The 15,434-nt window shown below is 31.5% G+C and overlaps 1 protein-coding gene across 2 annotated transcripts in view; it reads right to left on the bottom strand.

Annotated features, from left to right (window-relative positions):
- LOC106472472 (slit homolog 2 protein-like) overlaps nucleotides 1-15,434 on the bottom strand; it is a 38,295-nt gene that overhangs the window by 18,081 nt on the left and 4,780 nt on the right. Inside the window, exon 1 of one of the 2 annotated variants that reach the window (XM_022401876.1) lies at nucleotides 14,848-14,928. The exons of the other annotated variant lie outside the window; for it this stretch is intronic. The gene's annotated coding sequence lies outside the window, so the exon portion shown is untranslated. Of the gene's footprint in view, nucleotides 1-14,847; nucleotides 14,929-15,434 lie in introns of those variants that run through there. 2 annotated transcript variants of the gene reach the window in all.

Here is a 15,434-nt window from a genome sequence, read left to right on the forward strand (position 1 = left end):
ATGAACAGTGATACAGCACGTTACAGCATCATAGATGTGAAAAAAGTAAAAAAATTGCACCAATTTCAAATATATATGAACAATGACAATACACACACTACACCAACATCATAGATGAATAGTTAAACCAACATCATAGATGAACAGTTACAGCAATATCAAATATGTCAATAGTGACACAACATATGTTGCACCAACATAATTGTTGTGAATACTCGCACAAATGTGCTTACACTACCACAAAGATGAACATTCACACCATAAACTACACCAACATCGTAAAGATGAAAAGTTACATAACATTTTCCTCACTTCACCAACAAAACAGTTATACCAATATCAGCAAAATGAACAGTTACAAGGCAATTACTTCAACAACTCAAAAGAGAGGAATAGTTACAAACTTTACACCAATACCAAAAAATAAATAGTTCAAAACAAAATTTACACCAATATGGTAGGGTTGAACAGTTATACAACAAACCAAAACAATATCAGTGAATTGAGCATTTTTTAAACAGTTGTTTCAATTAAAGAGGTTGAAAAGAACCGCATCGGACAATTTATAATTGAAATGAACATTTGTCGAGAAACTTATTCTGCTTTTGATGTGCTAATGGATAATCGATGAACTGACCAAAATTAACAATTTCAATAACTTTATTTGCTCTAATCTTTATTTCATTTGTTCTCTCATATTTCACTGTAAACTCACTTAATCATTTTCACCTGAAACTTTCACAGTAGAATTTATAAATCGAAGATACTAACTTAACAGTAAAAAAACAAAAAACAGTAGAGTTGGTAAATCCAAGATACTAACTTACCAGCAAATACAGTAGAGTTGGTAAATCCAAGATACTAACTTACCAGAAAACAAAAAAACAGTAGAGTTGGTGAATCCAAGATACTAACTTACCAGCAAATACAGTAGAGTTGGTAAATCCAAGATATCTTCTTACTAGCAAATACAGTAGAGTTGGTAAATCCAAGATATCTTCTTACTAGCAAATACAGTAAGCTCGTAAATCCAAGATACTGAGTATTCTCTCACCAGGAAATACAGTAAAGTTAGCAAATTCAAGACATTTTTTCACTAAAAAAATATACTGAGAAGCTATGCATAGTGAGAATATGATCGCCGAAGGAAGAATAAGCGCTTTATTCATAATCGTATTTACTTTTCCTCGGCAGTACAGTAGGTTCTGCTGAAAAAACTGATCTGTCAAGCATAGTCATCAAATTTCAGCACCGCCGTTTTGACTTGTTTTTTTTTTTGCTCTACTTTCATATATTTTCGATGTGTATGCAAACCTTATTTTACCAACACGCAAATTAAGCTCACAAAAAAAGGACAAACATGTATTCTCATTTTTTTATCAACATGGAAGAATGAGCCACTATTATTACGCATACTACGTTCAACTCTCTCACAATTCTTGGAAAAACGTTTGCAACAAGAGAGCGAAACATCTCTGTATGTGCACATTAACTTTGTATTTATTGTACTCCAAACAACAACGGAACAATATATATATATATATATATATACATATGTCCCCCAGTGGGACAGCGGTAAGTTTATAAACATCTCTGTATGTGCCCATTAACTTTGATTTATTGTACTCCAAACAACAACGGAACAATATATATATATATATACATATCGTATGTCCCCCAGTGGGACAGCGGTAAGTTTATAAACATCTCTGTATGTGCCCATTAACTTTGATTTATTGTACTCCAAACAACAACGGAACAATATATATATATATATATATACATATGTCCCCCAGTGGGACAGCGGTAAGTTTATAACGCTAAAATCCGGAGTTCGATTCCCCGCGGTCGACACAACAGATAGCCCAATGTGGCTTTGCTCTGAGGCAAACAAACGTTTAATACTTATTGAATTTGATAGTTCACATGTATGCATCGTATTTGACTAATATTATCACTTTAGATCCGTTTCAAAGTTACTTTAAATATTATTTTAGTAAAAAGGAAAATTATTTCTAATTTACTTATTTGCTACAGCGGTCTTCCTCACACTTATAAAATTTCCATAAAATCATTGGTATTTAATGCTTCACCTTTCCTTCGCATTCTTTACAGAAATGGAACTCTTATTAATATATTTTTAACCGAAAAGATAGATTACATTTTAGTGAGAATTATAACAGTTTATACTTAAATTTATTTTAACGAGTCTAGCTAGATTACTTTCAAACCTCCCATTTTGATGAAAGTGATTTAGTTATAGACTACTGTAGAGGGAACATGACACTTTCAAACTCAACAAGAAAAACTTCGAATGTTTAATTAAACCATCGTAATACGTATCTTCCTATTATACTATCCTAATATCTTTCAATTACACCAACATAATATTTTTCAATTACACTATCGTGATGATGTATAGAGTAATTCTAATAACTGAAAACTGTTATAACAGCAACGTAAGGGAATTGTGATGAAAATGAGAAGATATTTCTCACTGTCATTATGTTAATTTAGATGTCAGAATGATTTATACAACTCCACGAGTATACCTCGCAACGTTATACACATCAATAACGAATGAGTTATTTATAATCTTCAGTTTATTGCTTTTAGATAAAATAATGTTTCCCATAGCTATTTGTGACTTTTATAGAGATAAGATCATCACGAACGAAGATTGATTTCGTGCTCCTCCGAAAAGATACGGCTATTCCAAAACAACTTTATTATTTATCTTGAAACATTAAGCAATTGAAAAATATTTTTACAGTGACTCACTAGTTGTAAAGCATTTTAATGTTCAACAAACAAAAAACTTACACAGTTTGGTTCTAGAAGCACCTTAGAATAAGACCAGAAAAGTAAACTGAGAAGTTTGAAAACTCGGTCATAAACATATAGTATTATTTGTTTGTTTTCATTCTTTCATCCTGGGTATTTTTTAGAGGAAGTGAGAAAGAAGTTATGTATTAATTATACTATCAGTAAGACTTAATTATAAGAAATCTTACAACGCTAGCTCCACAGTTAAAGCCTACTTAGTGAGTCAGAGAAAGCAGCTGTACTATCAGTAAGGCGTAATTATAAGAAATCTTACAACGCTAGCTCTACAGTGAAAGTCTACTTCGTGAGTCAGAGAAAGCAGCTGTACTACCTGAAAGACTTAGTAATGCGTTAGTTTCAAACTCGTAATAAACGTTAATTAGACTTTTAGCAATAAGCCAGTTGATAAATTAAGACCGAATAGTTTATGCCTTACTTTATGATTTAACATGGTTTTATTTTTATTTTATTTTTTGATACGCAAACTTCTCTCATCAATGCAATTAGACATGATCTTAAACACGGATGAGAGTATTACTGTGTAATAGCCTTGAATAAGGTGGTCTTTTACACCAGATTTGTTGTCATTTCACAAATTCACATGTTCTTGTACACATTTTTAGCCATCTTGTAGACCCAATATACTTACAGCCGTATCTAAGACGTTTTACTTCATAAACCAAGCGCTAGATGCAAGTCCATTGCAACAATATTAGTTTGATCGTGAATTATCCCATCGAAGAGGAAATGTGTGATTTTAGTAGCATATTTCAACACCTGCTTGAGAACGAACTTGGATAGTTCAATTTCGTTGTCTTCATGATAGATTAATTCAGTTACTAGTTGTAACGTCTCCTCGAAGAAAATGCTGGTATGCAGAGGTTATTTGTCAAAATTGGCACAATATGCATTTCTATCAAGCATTAACTTTTGCATTTCATCAGAAAAGAAGAAACTATATTTCAGTGTATACTTACTGTCTGTCCATTTTTACAGGTATTGCAATAAAAACCAGCAAATTCAGGATTATATATTCCAATATTTGAGACAATAGGCCAGACAGGACAACCTTCTTTATGAATTTTAGGAATACCATATAAATTACTAGGATGACTAACGGAAGGTCATATTCTAAAATATTCTTATTGACATATTAAGTTATCTATTTTGAATTGTAAGAGATATCTCTGTAAGTTACTTTCTCTGTTGTTGTTTTTCGGATTTGGTTTTTTAAATTTCATTAATTTCATTATTATCACTCAAAATATTTTCAAACTTTACATTATAATTAAATTCGTTAAGGCAATGCCACATACTTTAGCTATAATGCTATGAAATCTTTCTTTATTATCAGACCGTAGAAGCTGTTTAAAGTATATAATAAATTTATTAAATTCATTATTACCACTCAAAATATTTTCAACCTTTAAATTATAATTAAATTCGTTAAGGCAATGCCACATACTTTAGTTCTGGTGCTATGAAATATTTCTATATTATTAAACCATAGAAGCTGTTTAAAGTATGTAATAAATTTATTAAATTCATTATTAGCACTCAAAATATTTCCAACCTTTAAATTATAATTAAATTCGTTAAGGCAATGCCACATACTTTAGTTCTGGTGCTATGAAATATTTCTATATTATCAAACCATAGAAGGTGTTTAAAATATTTTGTATCTATTGCTCAAACGGAAGAAGATAATTTTAATCTTCAAGTTTCAGTGAAGATATGGCAAATTTCGGATGACTAGATAACACTTTATTCTCTATTTTATTTAATGCAGAATCAGAAAAATTAAGTATGTCTTCAAATGAATGGTTTATGAAAATATTTCTAGTTTGTTTTCTTATCAGCTAACTTAATTTATCTATTGTTTCTAGTTAGAATCCAATTACATAAATGAATATCACAATATTACTAGTCTGTTTCTTTATAATTAAGGAAGCCTCTTTAACTTGACGTTTGGTAGCCTTAAAAGGCTACAAGTTTTATTTAGTTTATTAACCTGGTTTTTTATATTTTGATATTCTTTCGAATGATATCACTGACCAAATAAAACATCAAAATTAAGAAAATTCGGAACAAGATTTGAATATCTGTCAGTAATGAATTTATTGTACTGTTAAATGAACAATATATTAAATCTTCGTCTTAGTTTTATTCATTTGTGTTTTTTACTGCTTGTGTAGTAAAAGTCATTTTGTATTTTCAAAATGTCGTTCTTCAACATTTAATGAATAATTTTACAAATTAACACCAGAAGTGCAATCTTCCACAATATTTTTATAAGACATTTATAAGGTCTGGGTTTCTTTGAGAGCAAAGCCACATTGGACTATCTGTTGTAGTTTTAGTGCTGTATCTCCATAGACTTACCGCTGTTCCATCGGGGGAACATATATAAAGTAGGTAAATCTGCAATCAAATTCATGGTATAAGATATACATGATAACGCTTCCTCATATAATATTCAAATAACAGAATCCCCTAAAGCGTATACGAATGAAGAAATGTTTATTAAGGAACAAGAATGAAAATCCTTAGGAAACCAAAATGCTCATTTCGTTTTATAGGATAGTGATTTTATCCGAAGTCATAGAGCTAACATTCTTTAAGTTCCTTCTAGTGCACGAAACTTCGACGTTTATAATCAAGTGAACAGATTTACCGGGTGTTCTATGTCGAAGAAATAAATCCTCTCTAAATCCAATTTGTGACTTGTAAGTGTATTCCAATAATTACTATAATAAAATAAGTCATTAATTTAATTTCTTAGCAGCATAAAACACATAACAGCCATTTTTTAACAGTTATTATGGTTTCCTTCTGCTTTAAATATAACCATTATTGAAAACAATTACTTTAGGTTTTATTGTTGTACTTCTAATGGTTATACACGTATGATGTCAAGAACTCTGACAATAGACTCTAGCGATCCACCGCAACAATAAAATGTTATGTATATTAGCATCAAAATAATATCCTTGTTTTGTTCATAGCATAATTTATACTACATAAAAGTAACAACATTGCTGAAACAAGTAACGGTCTATATCTTATCAGTTAGCGGTTCTCATCAGTAATGGTAGTATATTAAGGTACTTCATATCAACAATATTTTATCTGCTGAGAATTAACACGTTTAAATGAAAAATGCAAAATTACATCGGCATATATTATATTGCATCCTTATGTAAGGCAAAACGTGGTCACGGCAAAAGAGTGGAGGTGAATTTTGAAAGGCTGATTTTAAAATATATTTTCAAGTTCCAAATACGGATATTAAATAGTAATTTTAGTAAAATTATGATTGCATGATTTTTTAATACTTCACAATGGAACGTTATGGTAGAAATAAATCTGTTTATATTCAGATCGATAACATACAAACCAAAGGTCACTAAAATTCCAAAGTGTTTAAACCAGAAAGTAACTGAAGATTTTAATTTGTTCATCCAACATTCGACAGGAAAGGTTTTTTTTAAAAATAAACTCGTCAAATGCAAGCTATCTATCAAATGAGTACTAATTCGGTAAGGTAGCGCATTTATCGCATTCTGTGAAAAAAAAAGGTACTAACAAAAACTGCGAAGCCCAATCTATCATTTTATTCACTACTTGTCCCCAAATTAAACCAGTTACAGGAAACTCATTATTCATTCGTAGTCATAAACACTGCATATCGAGAAACAAGACCAAGCTTCTTATAACTTTGATCTGTCAATTATATGCATAATATTTTAATTGTCTTTTACTCGACACAGTAAAACCGTATTTGTACAGAATTTGAAGAATATGTAGCAATAATGCTACTAATTCATTCTTGTGAGTAATCAGATAAAGCACGCTGTTTAAGATGCTATAAAGGAAATAGCCATCCAATGATACATTGGGTTCCATATTTCTTTTTAGTATCTTAATCGTGTCTGCTGAATAATTCAGAAGGATAAATTAGTAACATCACATCGATGTTACATATTCTTTAAAGTCTAGTCAAATATATGTTTACTGTGGCAAATAAAAACATTCCAAATACTTTACTCAAAACCAAACCTAGTTTGTATTCGGAAGAAATAAGTAATGGAAAAATGCAAAACAATTGCAAGAAATATATTCTGTAGTTAACCATTAAAAACAAGATTTCTGTTCTTTGAATTTAAAGAACTATTATAGCTCACTAGAAATATGTCTTCAACGTAAAATTTTTAGGTATTTACGCTTAATGTAAAAACGCTCCTTATCTACATAAGTATTTCTTTGAGTGACAGAAATACATATTGGAAATGGACCGAATATGTTCTTTAGAATATAAATGTCCTCCGTGCGCACGTTTAACTCGAAAGGCTGAAACGTATCATTATATTTCAAATGTTTTTGTTCTGACAACATAGGCAAATATTGTGAAAAAGGCTATATCTGTTATATATACTGTATGGCAAATTCATTGATGGCTCCATTTTTCCAGACACATAAACAACGAAAACTTTATATAATCAAGCAAAAAAATAATTAAAGTTTAAAATTTATAGTATCATTGAACTCTGGTAGAAGTTATATTTCTTATAATGTACTCAATGCTTTCACTGATGTAGTAATTCGTTATGATAGTTTTTGTGTATATATATTACTTTTAAAATGTCTGATAACTGCAAAAAGTACGTATTTTTAAGCATTTGTAGTGAGTAGTATTGATTTTGTCTGCCTGTACTACAGTGGCAGAGGACATTATACTAAGCCAATTTTCGAGACTCACAGTGTCGTTGCAGCTCATGTCGCAATATTTGATCATGCTCAGTCAAGTCCAAAGCATACGGTTCCTCTCTGGTAGATTTCCATATCCCATCTAGTGTACAAGGACTTGTTCCCAGCGGCAGTTTCTACAGTCCAGTCTCACATATATCCATAGGCGCTGCATCTGTCAACTTAACCAGTATGTCCTTGTATGGAATACACATTTCATTCTCCAGCTGCTTGATGTGTGACGGTTGAATGGATATGTCATGGAAGCAACTTCTGTACAAGTGACTTGCGTTGCTTTTGCAGGTGGAAATCTTTCTATATTATATTAAGTACTGTTGCCTGGGGCATGTTGATGGATTATGCCACTAACCCATATTTTCGTGGATTCTTGCCTGTTACAAGATATCGCACTTTGCTTAACACGCCTGGAGTACGACTTGTTGCAAGTCCCTTTCAGGATATTCTTTTCTTTTCCAATGTCATTAAGTACAATGAATATCCCTCTCTTAAAAATTCTAAGTCCCCGACATGAACACATCTTTATGATCTCACTATATAAATATTTTGCGCCTGGTAAGAGCTGTTACATATACTTCCCAAAAGAGATCATTTTTCAATAGCATCACACTACTTATACATACATAATGACAAACCATACTATTTGTGAAATAATGATATATGTATATCTAAATATATCTGAAATTACTGGAGTTTGGAATATATATATATATATATATACTAAATAATCCATGCTACCTTTACAAATAGAAATACATCTTAAATCCAAAAATTTATGAGCTCTGTAAGCTTTTCTTTTAGGCCTTCTGGGGATCTTTTGTCATGTACACTTATATTATATAAACACATTAATCTTCATTATTATAAAACATTTGAACATTATCAACTCTCTGTTTAAAATATAGAAAAGAAACATCCAAAGCTTTCTTTCCTGAAAACACACATTCATTAAAAATAATACTTGTATTTTGCTTTAAAAAGTGTAATATTTTTTACCACGAGTGATAAATCTGTCACTTCTGTTTAGCTGTACAACATATTTAATTCCATAAATAAAACAAGAAGACAGGTAACGTCATTATATTCTTATTGGAATATGTGAAAAAAAGGAGAGAAATGATGAAAAGACATTAATTTCTATCACAAATTTTAGATTATTCTTTGTTTTCATATTTTACATATCATAACTCGACTTACCTAGTCGTGAATCACAGTTAAGTGGCAGTTTGCTAATACGTAAAATAAACCTTATGCTTCTGTAAAGAAAATCAATATAGTATTAAGCTCCAGATATGTATATATTTACTTAGAAAATAGTTGACTTTCTAAACGGTACCCTAACTCTATTCTAAAAATTATTTCTACACGTTAGATATAGATAAAGTATTACAAGAGAAACGTCTCTCAATAAAATAGAAATCTGAATCGCGATCTGGCCTGGAAGCAGCACAGGAACGTTTACAGGAAACGCCTACAGCATTTGTCACCTGTCAACAGTGAGATGAACTAGATGCTATACTTTCCGGTAGACCTATTTTGTAGGCGTAGTAACTTCTATTTTGATTTCGTTTGACTTGCTGACAATAAAATATTCCCTGTATGATATAAAAGACTAAATGTCCCATACTAAAGCTAATTTATCAAAGCTCGTAGTATATGACACAAAGAGTTCTTAAAACACGCGTCACACGCCTACGAACACACTCAGAAACGAAAGTGCTCGTGTTTCAAGCATGTAACAATGATACTAACTTTTGCTTTGTTGGAAAAGAATTCTTTTATTAAAAAAACTTTATATTTTTTATCGTTAGTAAGTCCTTTCATTAACAAATCAAAACGTTTTCAAAACGAAGCTTAAAAAAAATACAGACTGACAAAGTGATTTATAAGGCTTTACTGACCCAATATTTCACAGAAATAACCTGACGTAGTAATTCAAAAATAACAAACAGACGCAGACTCATAAAAATGAGGCAGTGACTCACTTAAAATATATTGAAAAAGTGACTTAGAAAAATAGCCCGAAATAGTAATGGATAAGACATATATTGATGAAATAATTTGTTTAGAATAAACTGACAAATTGACTTACTTAAATACATAAAAGTGACTCATTTAAGCATTAATTTAAAATAGACTAACACCGTTTTACTTTTCCAATAAACTGACAACGTGATTAATTTAAAACTCGCTAACAAAATAAACTGGTAAAGTTGTAAATTTGAAATAGATTGACAAATTTTCTATCTAAAACAGACCACAGAGTTATTCATTGAAAATAAACTGACAAAGTAATTAATTTAAAACAAATTGATAAAGTTATTCGCTTAAAATAGACTCATAAAGCGATTCGTTTAATACGGGTTAACAGGAGATTCGCTTAAAAATATCGACAGACAAAGGTTTTCCTTAAAACAAACTGACAAGCTGTTGATTCAAAAAAAAATAATAAAGTTATACTCTTAAGTTAGGGCATGGTCTAGTGGTTAAAGCACTCGACTCGCAATCTGTAAGTCGCAGATCTATTATCGAACATGCTAGTGTTTTATGAGTGGTGGCGTTATAAGGTAAAGATTAATCCCAATGTTACCTTAAAGTAGCGAAAGATTTGACAGTATCGAGTAGCTACCTTTTTTCTAGTTTATTACTTTCTAAATTAGGGAAACCTGGCGCAGAATAGCATTGCGTGAAACTTGACTAGACAAGCAAAACTTAAACTAGAATTTCAATGCAATTCATTTAAAATGAATTGATAAAGCAGTTATTTTAGAATAGACTGACGAAATTATTCATTTAAAATATATTGACAAAACGATTAATTTATAATAGCGACTTGCATAATTGTTAATTTAACTTTGCCTATTCGCAAGAAAAGTAATTTTTTCACATGTTTGTACTGACTTTTAAAAATATATTTATTGCATTATTTTATTCGAGTATATGACGTTTATATCGATTGTAGATCGGTATAAGATATAAAAATATTAAGGATATTTTTGTTGCACTTTTGATCATGGAAGATCATTCTCCAAATATAGGACCACTGCTAAGGTCGTCATTACTTTTTCAGAACAACGTCCATGACTAAAAGGCACAGATAAATAAGTAAATACAGACTATAGAAAAATTTAATATAATAATGCATTACATGCACTTTTTAATTCATAACATGCAAACTTATTATGCTCATACAAGGAAAAAAACAATAAAAATTATGTGTTTAGAACCAAATTATATAGAGCATTTATTAGCTACTGGAGCCCGTAATTGAGAATCTGTACTGATAAAGTAAATAACCGAAATGTGCATTAGGTCTCCACATTAGGTAGTTTACCAGCCGGCTTATATGCGTTACGAAGCAGTGAGACATTTGATCGAATTTGTTGGTCTGTTGAGAACGGTTTATCAGTGATAGATAGGCGTGTTTTCAACCAAATTCGTCAGTGTTAGAAAAGATGGCTTTCAACCAAATGACTGTCTCTGAAGTGACAAAGTTTCCCAACACCTCTATGAAAATGGTGAATTAGAACATTTGGGTATACCTTAGCCATACCTGAACGTCTAATTCTTGGTATTGACAAATCTGCAATATCATTATTATATATAGCTCAAGCTTCATTTGATAGTATGATGCTCTTATCAGTGCACATTTGTTACCATATTTCTGGCTCCAGATTCATTATTTTCTATACCACTGGCAAAATCTTCTCCATTCTGCCTTGATCATAATATTATCGCCTCGCTGTGTTGCGATGTCTTAACAATTTACGCGCTTTGTATATATTCCTTAAGCACCTAAGACCCCTTTCAACAAAGTACATGCATATACAAACAACAAAAAAGACCGATTACCTAATCGTATTGTCTCATCTTTTCTATTTAATCATGCCGCCATTAACAACAGCGTATCTAACTTACAATCTAAAAGTTGATTTATACTCAGAAAGCTTTTATTATAATATCCTTATTCTTGATCGAAAAACAATATTTGAAGTGCAGTTAATAAAAATTTCAAAACTCGACAAACATTTTTATTAACGTTGATAAAAGTATACACATAAAAGAGACTAACAAGTAATTCTTTTAAAATAACTGACAAAACAATTCGTTTAAAATAGAGTAAGAAAATGATTCAAATAATTAATTTAGAATAAAATGGAATGGCTATTAATTTAAAACATACTGATAAAATGATTCACATAAAATAAACTGACAAGGTAGTTAATTTAAAACAAAATGAAAAAATGATTCACATAAAATAAACTGACAAGGTAGTTAATTTAAAGCATACTGATAAAATGTTTCACATAAAATAAACTGACAAGGTAGCTAATTTAAAACATACTGATAAAGTGATTCACATACAATAAACTGACAAGGTAGCTAATTTAAAACATACTGATAAAATGTTTCACATAAAATAAACTGACAAGGTAGCTAATTTAAAACATACTGATAAAATGTTTCACATAAAATAAACTGACGAGGTAGTTAATTTAAAACATACTGATAAAATGTTTCACATAAAATAAACTGACAAGGTAGCTAATTTAAAACATACTGATAAAGTGATTCACATACAATAAACTGACAAGGTAGCTAATTTAAAACATACTGATAAAATGTTTCACATAAAATAAACTGACAAGGTAGCTAATTTAAAACACACTGGTAAAATGATTCTATTAAAAGAGATTGAGCTTCCACCCCCACGCCACCCCACCCCAGTATGTCTGCGGTATGTCTGCGGATTTACAACGCTAGAAACCGGGTTTCGGTTCTTGTGGTAGGCAGAGTACAGACAGCCCATTGTCTAGCTTTGTACTTAACTTCAAATGAACAAAAGAGATTGATAAGGTGATTCATTGAAAAAAATATGAAATCGATTCTTTTAAATGATGAAATTAAAATAGACTAACTGTGTGACTCATAAAGAGTATATTTGAAAAAGAAATGAAATTGAAAATTTGATCATTCCCCAGTTTTTAAACTACTAATCATTACTAAATTTAATATGATTTTAAATGACAGTTTTCATTTTGTTTGCTTTTTAATGCAAAGCTGTTATTTAGGATTCTTAGTATTAGATTTGTTTGTTTTTATAGCTAAAAGATATAACCAAACTTTCTTCATAAAAGCATTATATTATTTTGTACCAAATTTTTGTTTGATTGGCTTTTTGTCAAGCACAAAATTATACTATAGACTATCTATACTCTGCCGACTACAAGTATCGAAGCTCATTTTTTATCGTTGTAAGCAGGTAGACTTACCACTTAGCCACTAGGGGATTGGACAAGTAATAAGGCCATCATCACTCCGTGTTCCCAGACGAGTACTCTCCGAAATACTAACTTGGCCTGACAGTGGGTGTTTTCGAGGATCGGACAAGTTATCTTATGTTATACAAGAATTAACTGAGTGTAGAACCAACTAAAGGATCGTAATATCCGGGGTTTGATTCCCCATTGTGTAGCTTTGTAGTAAAAACAAACAAGTGAATCTAAGACCGTGTAGAACTTGACTTTTCTATTAAATTAAACGTTATATCCTGCGTTTTCATTTTCGTCATTTTTCATATTTTATATACTAAATACATGTTATGTATACATATTTTAAACTCAACGTAAGATATAATAAAAATCTGACAATTAGGCAGCAACATTCAATCTAACACTTTCCTGACGATTTGTTTTTGTTTTGTTTTTGAATTTTGCGCAAAACTACACGAAGGCTATTTGCGCTAGCCGTCCCTAATTTAGTAGTGGGCTACTCTTTTACCAACGAATAGTGGGATTGACCGTCACATTATAATGCCCCCACGGCTGAAAGGGCGAACATGTTTGGTGTGACGGGGACTCGAACCCGCGACCTGCAGATTGCGAGTCGAGCGCCCTAACAACCTGGCCATGCCGGGCCTATTTTTCCGTTGGTGGTCATGTAATCCCTAGTGGTAACGATCTTTCTTGTATTTCACGTGTTGCTCTGGGTAATTCTGACGTTAATGATTTGAAGCAACTAACGTGAGAATTATCCAGGCTGGAACAAGATCTCAGGGGATTCAGTCTGGAAAACGATCGTGAAAGATATAGTTTGGAAATTGAGATCCCCGAGTTCGTACTAACTCTAGTAAAGGCAACTGTCTCATAGGACAAGTTAAGTATACATTTGAACTGTGTGTGTGTGTCTTAAATAAGGGTGACTCACGTAAAATGTACACTTATAATCAGTATTTCATTATTTATCACGATTTCAGTAATCAGAACATTCCGTTATTAGTGGACCTGTCGTGTCGATCTGAGTAGAATAAATCCTACCTGAAAGTATCTTATATATGGTATTCTCCAAATATTATGGTTGATACTTCGTGTTTATAACAGTGTTATAGAGGTGCTATTATTGTTATTTCGTGTTTTAATTGAGTTATACAGCAGACTTCAGATGATATGATAGTTGATTCGCGTTTTTAATAGTTTCCTATATCAGATTCTATAAGCTATGATTGTAAGAAGACATATGAACTTTCTCGGAAACGACTATCATCGAAACTGAATATATTCGCTATTACATTTTCAATATCAAACGAGTGTTTAGAAATTTAGAGCTTTTAATGAGATTATGTGATTGTGATGTTGGAAGTGCAACTAACTTCACGGACCAAGGTTAGATGCGATTTTTTTGACAAAATCTAATACTAAAACACTAATAGAAGACACTTTTTTATTACATCTAGTTTACTAGAAGTCTTCCTTACTTTCGTAAGACGTTTTAATAAAACCAACTGTTTTTAGTCTGATTCTAGCTTTTTTTCTATATTTAATCTAGACGTTGATCAATCAAAACTGATTACACCCTGTGGCTCAGCGGTAAGTCTGAATGCTTATAACACTAAAAACCGGGTTTCGATACCCGTGGTGGGCACAGCATGGATAGCCTTTCGTGTAACTTTGTGTTTAACAACAAACAAACGTGATGAAAATGGCGTACAAATCGTACGTTTAGTCCTTCTCTCAAAATAAAATTCCGTATTGTCCTACGGTTAATACAATCAGTGTAGCTACGTCGTTCAGATTCATATTTTAACGATACGTTGACAACAAAGATCATTACACACAATAATCAAATTCAGAAAGCCGCTGATTCTGATATTCTTTTGCATTTACTAGAATAAAAGTGAAACAGACATGGCCCTACCAAATAAAGTAATAACTACTATAATCCTCAGATCGAAACATTATATAATGGACGTTTACTTACTATAATGAATGGACTGAAGTGCCAATAACCTCAGTAAATGATGATAAATGCGTTTTCTTCCCATCAGTCTTTCAAAACGTGCTGTGTACATAAGTCCAAGGTATAAACATTAATTTATTGCAACCAGAACATATAGACAAAATATGGTTGCGGGCTTCAGCAGAGTAATTAAATCCCTGATGGCCCTTGTATCGCGAGTAAGTACTTAAACACGCAGACTCTGGGAAGCGTGTTGAGCACAGTGTATCAAAATATTCTCACTGAAAGAAATATTAGTAGAGTTACGGGGATTCTATAGATTTAATTAAAACAAATAATGGAAACATTCTATGTGTATATCCTTTAGTATAAAAAAAGAAGCTTTCTACCAATGTTCCTCTAAGCTGTGCGCATGCGCGACCGCGCTGCAATCTGGCAGCGCTGCGCATCAAAAACAATAAGCTTCTCGCAATTTAGGTAGTTGGTAATAGTTTTGTGTGGAAGACGTAGGCCTACAATTTAAAAAAAAAATATCATGTCCAAACGTAAGCCAGGAGTACAGTTGCTCAATAAAAGTGATGGAAAATATAATGCTCAAAGGAGTTTGT

The sequence above is a fragment of the Limulus polyphemus genome, unplaced genomic scaffold, assembly GCF_000517525.1.
Source record: "Limulus polyphemus unplaced genomic scaffold, Limulus_polyphemus-2.1.2 Scaffold121, whole genome shotgun sequence".
NCBI classification, from domain to species: domain Eukaryota; kingdom Metazoa; phylum Arthropoda; class Merostomata; order Xiphosura; family Limulidae; genus Limulus; species Limulus polyphemus.